Source organism: Phaseolus vulgaris, chromosome 2, assembly GCF_000499845.2.
Source record: "Phaseolus vulgaris cultivar G19833 chromosome 2, P. vulgaris v2.0, whole genome shotgun sequence".
In the NCBI taxonomy this organism is placed as follows: Eukaryota; Viridiplantae; Streptophyta; class Magnoliopsida; order Fabales; family Fabaceae; genus Phaseolus; species Phaseolus vulgaris.
Window position 1 is genome coordinate 10978478 of NC_023758.2, and position 12304 is coordinate 10990781.

Genomic DNA, 12304 nt, shown 5'->3' on the forward strand with positions numbered 1-12304 from the left:
TAAAGTCTCTTTTTTATAATCAGATTCTTTTTCTTTTTTAATTTATAAAACTTGAAGATTTTTATTAGAAAAATATATTTAAATTCCAACCACTTACTAATGTCGTCAATGATTAGAACTTAAAATAATAACTATTTACTTTTGAATATTAACAATGACATGTATTATTAAATTCTTATAGCTTACACCACCATTAAATAATTAAATCATAAAGTATTATCTTCACTGACTCTGTATTTAACATTGTTTCAGATATTAGAAGGTTGACTCTTTCACATAAAAGTATGAGGTAAAGAGAGTGATAGAGAAGGTCTGAAGAAATGGTGAGATGGGTGAACAATGGTACAGGCAAACTACTGCCCTTTGTGGGGATGTTGGTGGCTATGCTAACTCAAAGTGGTAGCATGGTGGTAATCAAATTTGCCACCAATGATGGTATCAACAAATATGTCATGGTTGTCTACTCTATGGCTCTCTCCTCCTTCTTGCTTCTTCCCTTTGCCTTCTTTCACCACAGGTTCTGTTTTTCTTATATATCTTCTTTCTTTCAAATTTCAACATATATTTTTTTGTATGATTCTTACCCCACCTTACTAATCTTTACCCTTTTGAATTGAGTAGGTCAGAATGTCCTCCTCTCACATTCTCTGCAATTTGCAGCTTCCTGTTGCTTGCACTCTTTGTGTTAGTATTACTTTCTAATGTTTTGTATTTTCCATCAAATTAGGTTGTTATGCTTAATGTAATGTTTGTTAGCATAACCTGTTTTCAATTCCTTTCTTACTTTGCTTATTATATTCATTCATGTGGTTCCTGATTTGGGAAGTGTGCAGTTTCTCTGATTTGGTTATTTTGCTGTGCAGGAGTTCAGCACAGATAATGGCTTATGTTGGCATAGAACTCAGCTCTCCTACTCTTGCATCAGCAATACTTAACCTTGTTCCAGCTTTCACTTTTGTACTTGCTCTCATTTTCAGGTTCCACCATTTTTTTCTGTGCTGATTGAGAATTCAAAACCATTAACAACTCAGATAAACATCAGGATTTTGTGGATGTTTGTTTCTTCCAAACCATTGAAGTATTGTATAATAGTATACCATCTCAATTGAATTTGATTTTTTAGGATGGAAAAAGTGCTATGGAGGCATCGTAGCAGTCAAGCAAAAGTGTTAGGAACAACAGTATCAATTGGTGGAGCATTTGTTGTGATACTTTACAAGGGTCCATCCATCCTTAGGAGCCATTCATGGAACACTTCTATGAAACTTCAACTTTCCACACAATCAAACTGGATCTTGGGAGGGATATGCTGCATTGCCGATTCTTTCTTTACTTCTATGTGGTACATATATCAGGTTGGGTTAATCACTTTACCTCATGTCTTATCTTAATTCTCCTTATTCTAATGGTTCAGAATTTCCTATACCATTTCATTTAAGTTTTAAGTCTCTTACTTCCAAATTCTATCCAATTATTAGAAGAATTGTTGTTGAATATAATGTATCATTGATGTGAATAAATGAACATAAGAATCTTTGATATAATAATAAAGATTTATTCTAAAAGCAACATCTATTACTACAAAATGATATTTTAATAAGGGTTAAAATAAATTTTAACAATGATTTTGGAGTTTTGTTGCTGTACTTGTATAAAAAAAATTACTCATTTCACATACTAACACTGCTAACACTACTAGAAGATCATTAAATAAAAATCAATTTTAAAAACAAAAATAATTAGTCACTGTATTAACTAAGTTAGATATTAATTTAAAAACTAAAAAATTATTGGTATCTAAAGTAATTTCTGAATTCATATACTAGTTTCTAAATTGATATCTAATTAACTAATTAATATTTAATTAGTTACAAAGATTTTAGCTACTAATTTTAGAATTTAAATTTGTAGTAGTTAATTAAATATCAATTTAGAAACTAGTTTATAAATTTAGAAACTACTTTAGATACTAATAATTTTTTTAGTCTTTAAAATAGTATATAATTTAATCAATACAGTGACTAATTATTTTTTTTCCCAAAATTTGTTTTCTATTTAATGATTTTCTTAATCCAATAACTTGGATATATATATATATATAATAAAGATAAATCTCACTTTTTTAATAAAAAAAAATTGTCTATCTCATTCAAAAATATTTGTTTACGTTTATTAGTATTTAAATAAATTAATATTTTTCATATTTCACCAAATTTTGATAATATTTCTCATTGATTTTTTAAGTGACACAAAATGAAAGTAGTGACATCAAATGTTTCACAATAAAATATACACTTAAATTATAAACACAAAATGCAATAAACCGAAATTACATGAAAAAATAAAATGTTGACAATATTGTAGGAAAGCTTTTATATATTTGTTGTTTTTTGGACTTTAAATGCTTATTGTAGAACCAACATATCATTCAAGTGACATAGAAAGTAAGAACTTGAACTTTTTATATCAGTTCTAAAATAATCGTCACTAAGTAACACTTTCTTTGTCGGTTCTAAAATAACAGACATGGTAAACAATACTTTTTATTATGGTTATTTTCATAAACAACATAGTAATTTTGAGCCCCGACTAATTCATGTTTTTGTTGCATTCCACTTGTGTTCCAATTGATCTTCATCTCATCGATAATGTTACCCTTTACATCAGTCCTTTGCACTTTTTTTTCTCTTTTTCTCTTTTCTTTCTTTCTAAATGGCTACAAAACATCTAAAATAACAATGATGATGAAGATCTTAGCTTTCTCCAAGAATATGATGATGTTACCACCACTTCTTATATCCTAGCCACTTTGACAACGATGAAGCCAACATTGATGACTTTGGTGATAAAATCGACTTCAACTACAAAGTCAATGTTGAAAATTTCTCTAACTTCGACTCCTAACCTAAGGAGGCATTCAAGGAGTCTCCGCTCGACAATAGGAACATTGTCACTTTGAACAAGTGCAATTTAACTACCATCATTGAGAATAATTGTTTTGTAATGGTCAAGTTCTACAACCCTTAGTCTAACCACTGTCGAGCCTTTAAACCTAAGTATGTTTTCATTGCTAATGAGCTCAAGCTCAATAACATCATTCTACTCGAGGTCAACAACACCATCAATCCTTCTTGCTTCGCGAAAGCCAACAGCCCTGGTGGAGTTCTATTTTACTCTGGACAAGAGATTGAATAAGCAGATTATAAAGCAGGAACCCAGCATGGGAGTCTTATACTTTTCGACTTGGGAGATTGCATAAGGAGAATAACTTGATGCAAGCATAGACATCTAAGATTTTTCCATTGTCTTCTTCTTTATTGATGGTGGTCACAAGCCTTACATCACGCAGATCACCCATCCATTCATAGATGAGGAAGGACAGTTTTTCCCCAACCATTAATGATGTTAGCAAGACGAATGAAGAAAAAAAGGTAACAGACCCATCACTAAAATTTTAATCCAATGGAAAGAAACAAATTTGGAGGATGTGGTGTGGTGTGAGTTGCAGTCAATGCACACTATAGCAAAATCATTAAATAAAAACATATTTTAGAGACAAAAAATAATTTGTTGTTATATTGTTTAAGTTAGATACTATTTTATAAACTAAAAAACTATTAGTATCTAAAGTAGTTTCTATTATTAATAAAAATTTATACACTAGTTTCTAAATTAGTATCTAACATTAGTTACCAAGGTTTTAACAGAGTTGGGGGTATTGTGCTTTTTGTAAGTTAGGGCTTGTGTTTGTTTTTAAATAAAGCAAAACATTGATGTAATCTAGGGTTAAATATAACCTTAGTCGTTGTCTTTAACGAGTAATGAGAAAAATAATACAGTTACAAGTTGAGAAATGTGTACCTTTGCGTGTGAGTGACCATCAAAGAGTGTAAATGTTGTGGAGGCATTGAAGAGTTATGTGAAACAAATTTCAGGGGCGAATAGAGAGAGAGGGAGAGAAGAAGACGCGCTGGTGAGAGATGAACTTTTAGGTTTAACAAGGACACAACAAAATGCAGGAATGAAAGGAATGTGCTTAAAATAACAAGTAAGTGAGCAACAATAAAAACACACATTAACTATGGTGGAAGACCCATAATCAGGAGACCGACCACTAGATCTATGGGTAGAAAAATATAAGAGTAGTGAAACTCAACTAAGCTCAACAAGTTCAGATTCTTATCATCTTGGGCCAAATTTTAGTTTGTACAAATATATAGAGAGGTTTAGGTTTTGTTTAGGCTTGTATTTTTCAAATAAATAAGGCCTTAAATTTGAGCATAGTAATATAGGTTTTTGGACTTGTATTTAGAATAGGATTAAAAAAAATTAGGGTTTTTGACCTAGTTAGGGTTTCAATTGGGCTTCCTTTAGTCCAAGAGAAACCTTAGGCCAATCACGAGGAGTGGGCATGCCAATTAGGGTTAGCAAGTGTGCTTCCCACACCTTTGATCACATGTTGTCGATTTTCGATCATAAACACTTGTTCTTGAGCTCTCTCTAGGATAGTCTCCAAATTAGCTAATCCTATATTCCTTCCTACTGAGTTTGTCTAACAAACCACTTAGCACCTTCACTTCAAACATCAAAACAAGCCCTCTACTTTGCTTCCACACCATTATTCAAACATCTTCAACAAAATATCAAATCATAAACCGAAGAAGAACACACAAGAAAGTATTGATTTATCAACAGAAAATTACTGACAAATTTATGTTCGTCGGTAATATTTTATCAACGAAAAATTTTACTGATTGATGGAATTACCAACAAATTTTATCAATGAAACTGAAAATTCAAAAATAATTAATGCTGAATCAATATCTGTCAGTAATTGGACGTCAATATTATCCGTCAATAATGTTTGTCAGTAATTGAACGTCAATTAGTATTTGTTGATATATTATGTCGATAAATTTTATAATAATAATAATAATAATAATAATAATAATAATAATATTATTATTAATAATAATTATAATAATATTAATAATAATTACAATGATATTAATATTTATAATAATATTAATATTAATAATTACATAATATTAAAATTAATAATATTACAATAATATTAATAATAATAATAATATTAATGTTAATAATAGTAGTAATAAATAATAATTACCCTACTAGTGATTACAGGTTTTCCATGTAATGATAATATTTTCTTTAATAATATATATAGTAAATAATAATATTATTAATAATAAATAATATTCTTAAAAATAATTAATAATATTATTAATTATCGATGGATTTTAAACTGTCGCTTCTTCGTTAATAACTTTCATTGACATAAATTTAATAGTATCGCTAGTAAAACCAGTTTTTTTAATAGTGAAAAAAAAAAGTCTATCAAACTATAAGAACACAAAAAAGACAAAACTGAATAAAAGGAAGATAAACATGATTAAGAGATAGTAAAGTAATTATGCAAAATCATGTATAAAAAAATCACATACAACAATGATTTTTTTATGTGATTATAGTCAGAAAGTGTTTAAACAATAGTTATTAAGTATAGTAAAAAAAAAAGCTTATTACTATTACAAAATGTCGCCGTTTCCATGTCATCTCTTTCATGAAATTTTATAAAACAAATTAGATAATAGCGTCATACCCATGTTATTAAACTTAACAAAATTGACAATAAATAATTATTTTACCCCTCTAATCACATCCTACCTATGTTATATTTTGTCATTACTGGAAGAAGAACAAGGGTAAGAGACTTAATCTGAATAGTTGCAAATTTTAGATTGAATGCGAATTATTAAAAAATAGTAAAATTAAATTGGTTTTTGCGTTTGTTACTAAACTTTTCAGGCTTCGATAGGAAAGAAATACCCTGCTGTAACAGTGATATTATTCTTCCAGTTCTTGTTTGCCACCATTCTGTGTGGAATATTTGCCTTTTGCCTTAATTTGTGTGAAAAATTCAACTGAATGGAAGTTCAATTTGGATTCAGGACCGAGTGTTATTTTATATCAGGTAATATTATTATTAATTTAGATTTTATTAGTCTTGTTTTTAATTTAGATTTTATTATCCTTAAATTATTTATTGTTATTATTGTATTAGTTGTCATATTTCTATTTTATATTTTTAGTTATTATAATTTTATTATATATATTATTAAAATAAATTCATCAATTTTGTAATTGTGTTCAATCAGTTTCTCCAACTTTTTTATCTTCTGTAATTTCCTTCAAATAGTTTTTACAAATACATAATTATCTTATTTCTCAATGTTCAAAATTTTCTAACCAATAAAGGGTTCAAAATTATCTTATTTCTCAATGTTATCCCTATCTCTTGCTAGTGGTCCTTGGTAAAATGAGTAGTTTAATGATCTGATTATAAATAAATAGGCAATAGTTGCAACAATGGTACGTTACGTCCTGTGCACATGGTGTGTCCACAAAGAAGGACCATTATTTTGTGCTATGTTCAAGCCTGTGGGAATCATCTTCACAGTGCTCATGAGTACAATCTTTCTGGGGGAGAATTTCGGCCTTGGAAGGTATATTTTCAAAACTAAAACACCAAAAATATAAAACTCAAACTTATGCTAAATTGACTGTTTCTGTCAACATATTACATAATTTCTTTCAATGAATTTTTTGCAGTTTGATTGGTGCGGTTATAATCGTGGTAGGATTTTATGCTGTATTGTGGGGAAAATACAGAGAGGAGAAGAATAGTGAGAAAATGGTTGAGAACTTGGAGTCATCATCATGCCATAATGTTCCTTTATTAGAAAATAGGGCATAACAGGTAAGTTGAATATTTGATTTGATGAAGTAAATATTTGTTTTGAATTTTAGCTTGGTTTCTCATTCAGGATAGGAATTTAAAACCCTAAACAAGATATAGTTGTTTTATTTTATTTTGTTAAGTTTAATTATAAGTTTTTTATAACACTACCAGAAAAAGTGCTTTTAGAAACTAATTTTTTGGTTTCTAAAATGATAAAATTAGTCACTAACTTTATTATAAACTAATTTAGAAACTAATAGTCTTAAGTCACTAAAATCATGGTCGCTAATTTTAGATACCAATTTAGTTACCATTCAATAAAAACCAATTTAGTGACCAAATATATAAAAACTAATTTAGTGACCAATTATATAGAAACCAAATTAACAACCAATTTCATTGAAACCAATTTCATTGAAACCAATTTAGTGACCAAAATATATAGAAACTCATGTAGTGACCAAATATATAAATACCAAAAAATGGTCACTATATTGGTTTCTAAATAATATAATTTATTATAAAATATTATTTTATTTATCTACTTACTCTTTCCTATTTTATATTTATTTGTAAATTTAAGTTTACTAATTTTAAAATAAATTTATAGAGTTTGTCAACTCAAAACAATTATGTTCATAATCGAGATATGGTAAGAAGTGACTAATTTTTTTCAAATTTTACAATTTTTTTTTTTATAAATTGTGAATGTGAACTAAGATTGTGATAGAAACAAAAGATAATCAAATAAACCCAAGTTAAAATTATTTCATTTTCATAGTTTTTTTAAACATTATAAGATAAAGAAATATATACATTAGTAATCCATAAATAACATCACATATTCTTTTTGCCATTTGTTAGATGCATTTTACTTCAAGAGGAATTTTCACTAATCTATATTTGTACTTTATCTTTCTATTTTAGTAAATATAAATATTAATTTTATGTTTCTCATGCAAATTTATAAACAGACAACTAACTTTGGAACTGCTTATTAGGTTTAAGAAAAAAAATAAAAACTAGAAAAGTTAGTCAGTAAAAATTTTCGAAGCTGTCTGTCACAACAAATGTGATAGATTTTACTTAAAAGTAACTCAAACACTTTATTTACTCTTATCCAAGAAGATGAATTCAGATTCCAATATGTTTTAGCTCCTCTTTTATAGATAAATCATTATAAATAAATTAAGCTATGATAAACAAATATATATGATACCTTTAAACATATACAAAGGATGCATTGTTACTCAAAAAATGATTTCTTATATTATATCAAATAAATTAGTTTTTAGATAATATTAAGAATATAATAATACAAACATTAGACTTCTGACTTAAAAGATGATTGAATCATTTACTCTCTTCTGGGTTAGAGAACTTGCTAAGATTTTGAGCACAAGCAACACATATCCTAGCAGCCCTGGCTTCAAATGCTTCCAACACAACATTAGGCTTCAACCAATCCTCAGCTGCAGGGAATAAAACAAGCATAATATTACAACTCATAGTTAGTACTAGAAATATTAAATAAAGCCATATTTGATTTGGATATCATGAAACTAATCTGGTTAGACTAGGCGTAATCTCCAATTTCACTATAACCTTTTTAACATCATAGTGGTATTACATCAGTTGTTCCATTCGAGCCATATAAGCTATAGTACCAACAGGCTTATTTCCAGTGCCCAGCTGAGAAACCGTCTTCATGAGATGCCTTAACAGCTGAAAAAATAATTACATGTCTTGAAGCAGCCAGTAGACAGTCAGACTCAAATTAAACCTTTAAAATGAAAATATAAGTGACCATTCTTATAAAATTCTATCGGTACGGTAGTATAATTCACGTTCTTCGAATTTGGAAGTTATACTTGTCCAAATCGCTTAAGCTGATTGACTACAATAGTTTCAAACATTTCTTTGTTTGCTAAAACAAAGTTTACTATATATGACAGTGGCTAAGTTGAATTGAACACAAGTTCCTTGAAGACACTTTTGGAATCAAACTTTTGTACAGATGAAACAATCATTAAAAATGACCAACCATGTTCTTTAACAAAGATTTAATCATCAATAAGTAAAAAATATTAGTATGTAGACTAAAAAGAAATCCATAGTGTGAGTTTATCTTTCCACTGTGTATGTGCTTCCCTCTTCCTTTCTCTTTTCTTTCTCTACCTAATATCTATGGCTATGCAAATGCAAAGTGTTGAACAATAGAATCTGTGACTGACCCTCTCTGCATGTGTGTCTATCATCTACAATCAGTCACTGAATACTCTGGACTATATTATCATAATTCTAAGTACCAACTATAGCACCGAAACTCATATTTTAGCAATGTTTGAACTCACTTTGAAGTGACGACCAGTGGTAGAAGAATAATGACATGTGAGGATTATACTTTGTGTGATGCTCTTTAATTAAATTTCAATATATCATATCGATTAAAAGAGAAGCCAAACAACACTCAACTAGCAATTAAATGCGGGAATACAAATAACAAAATCTAGGGTTTTAAGATGGGAAAGATAAGCAAAGGCGAGAATGGATCACGAATCGAAACTTACGATGATAAGGTTGAAGAGGTTGGCCTCCTTCGGAGCAGAGAAACGCATTGTTGTAGAATGCGTTGTCGTCGCCATTGCAGAGGTCGTTGCCGTTGCAGAGTGTGTTGTCGTCGCTGTTGCTGCAGGGTACGTTGTCGTTGTCGTCGTCGTTTCTGCAGGTGCGTTGCCATTGTCGTCGTCGTTGCTGCAGGTGAGTAGCTGTTTCCATCGTCGTTGTTGCAGGGTGAGTAGCTGTTTTCGTCGTCGTTGCAGAGTGTTGCAGAGTGCATGTGCGTGTGTGCTGAGTGAGAGATAAGTACAAAAGATAAAATATTTAAGAGAGTTAAAGTTAGAAATTGAAAACTGCACTATTTAGTTTTAAAAAAAAAGTATACATATCTATTTTAAATTAGTTCATAATTTTTTTAATTTAAACAATATTTTGAATTTGTTATTAATTTAATTCTATGTTTAAATAAAATTAAAAGGTTAAAATATTTTTTTAAATTGATATCAATTATTTTAATATTATACTAAAACTAATAAATTAGGAAATTTATTCATATCAATTTAAAATATTTTATAAATTAATGATTAATAATTAATTTTATAAAATTTAATTATCCCAAAATTAGTATCTAAATTCAAATAATAGTGACTAAAAATGAAAGTATCTAATTATATGGTGATTAGAAACTATAAAACTAGTTTCTAATTTTAACAAGAGACTAAAAAAATGGTTTCTATAAAAAAAAAATTTATTTTTATTATTAGCTACCAAAAATATAGTATCTAATTATTTTATAATTTTTATTAATAATAGATACCATTTTAGTAACCAATAATTTTTAGTTTATAAAATGGTATCTAAATTAGTTACTATAGAAACTAATTTTTTTTTTCTAAATTAGTTACCATTCAATCATTTTCTTGTGGTGATATTTTTGGTATTTTTAGGTATAAGGAAAAAAAATAAATTTATTATACGTGAGGATAAGACTAAAAATACAATTCTAAATTCACGAGAATTGACTTTCTTAAAGCAAGAAAGACTTTGGACATTTGAACTTTTTTTAAAAGGATCAAGAGGAAGAGCATTGAGAATTTTGGACACCTCGGGTAGAACGGTGAAAACAAAAGTCTCTTCTATGTATTTAGTTTTTCTTCTTTTTTTTTGTATGTATTTGTCTAGTTCCTTTTATGTAAATCCTGATATATTTTAGTCATAGTAAGATGAAAATCAACTTTTGCTTTCATGATCCTAATCTAAAATTAACTTTCTCAAAATGTCGTCTACAACACATAAACTCATCTTTTGAATCTTAGAACTCCATCAAACCCTACAAAGAAATTATTAGTCTGATCAATACCTAACAAACTTATCATATATCTTAAATTAGGATCAACTAACTTTTCTTAACATATAAATAATGCAATAAGAAAATGGGATAAGAAGAGAATGTTACACCTAAATTCAAATCCTACAGTATGTTTCAATTACTTAATTTTTTAGTCATTATAAAAATCCATGAATTATCTTATGACTCAATGAATCACCAACCACATTAATCTTACTAGGATATAATTTAGTTAAAAATCATAATCTTTTAAGAACTTCATTTATCACCTCTCACATTTTATTCTTTCTTGCAAAAATAATATGAACAACCGACCACAATATTGATATATAATTCTTCAAGTCTACATAAAACAAAGTATACATAAACTCTTATCTCTTATGTTATTCAATGTGAAAATTGGATATTGGATATTGAATTGAAAGTATTTGATTTCTTATTAAATATGTTTTATACAATTAGATAAATCTTATGTATAAATAGAGTTGGTATAACCCTAAAACGTTATAGTTTTATTTGTTTGAATAAATTATACATAAACTCTTATCTCTTAATCTCTTATATTATTTAATGTGAAAATTGGATATTGGATGTTGAATTGAAAGTATTTATTTCTTATTAAAGATGTTTTATATAATTGGATAAATCTTATGTATAAATAGGGTTGGTATAACCCTTGAACGTTGTAATTTTATTTGTTTGAATGTAAATTGTGTTAGTCTATTATGGTATTTATTTGTGTATTATTGATTGACCACTGAAATAATGAGTACTTTGAATCTAATAGAATCGAGACATAAATGTTTCAATTGTACTAAAAAAATGTTTATAATTAAAAAGAAAATTCAGTTTAAATGGAAATCAAACTAAGTTGTGATTATTAAATATGTAACTCAAATGGTCACGCTTAATGTTTTTATAGAACAATATTACTGAAGCTTCCAACAAGTCATAATTTGAGTGAGAAAAAAATATTTTATTTTTTTGGAGAAGAATGTAGTTTAAGTAAGAATATTATGCTCAAAGTATATTCTTTATGTAATTATATACATTTTGGTGAAGTTAAATAGGTCCTTTTATAAATTTTATGTTACGTGATTCATTAAATAATGTAATAAAATGAACATGGTTGGATAAGAAGTAAATGTATTATGATAATTGAACATATAAATGAAAAAGGAAAAAATATATTAAATAAATTGACTAGAATTGAGGATTAACATGACGAAAGTGTTATGTGAGTTTATTAGGAAATGACAAAGAACTCTAATAGAAATATAATTTAGCTTGTAATTGTGGTATTTTATTAATAATTTAAATATTAAGATATTAAAGTGTTAAAGGATTAAAGACGGTTATTACATCAAAATTTATGGAGTAGATAAAATGAATCATCCTCTCTACATTAAATCAATAAGTTAATAAACACTAATAAATTAAATGTTAGTTTTAATACATATTTTTATGAGAATGTTAATGATTTTATGAATATTATATATATATATATATATATATATATATATATATATATATATCACGAACGACATTTTGTTACTTCAACATGTTATCTCTGTACTGGTATGGACGATCGATCACTATCATGACTCGGTCTCCCTGACCAAGCTGACCGAGAC

The 12304-nt window shown here is 27.8% G+C and overlaps 1 long non-coding RNA gene and 1 pseudogene across 1 annotated transcript; one reads left to right on the forward strand and one right to left on the reverse strand.

Annotated features, from left to right (window-relative positions):
- The first annotated feature begins 253 nt into the window (after nucleotides 1-253).
- On the forward strand, nucleotides 254-6920 carry LOC137810646 (WAT1-related protein At5g40210-like; annotated as a pseudogene).
- A 1089-nt stretch (nucleotides 6921-8009) lies between these two features.
- LOC137809613 (uncharacterized) lies at nucleotides 8010-9555 on the reverse strand. The gene is made up of 2 exons (XR_011080787.1): nucleotides 9334-9555; nucleotides 8010-8235 (listed from the first exon to the last, which is right to left on the reverse strand). It is a non-coding gene; the product is annotated as an uncharacterized lncRNA (long non-coding RNA).
- Nucleotides 9556-12304: the final 2749 nt, after the last annotated feature.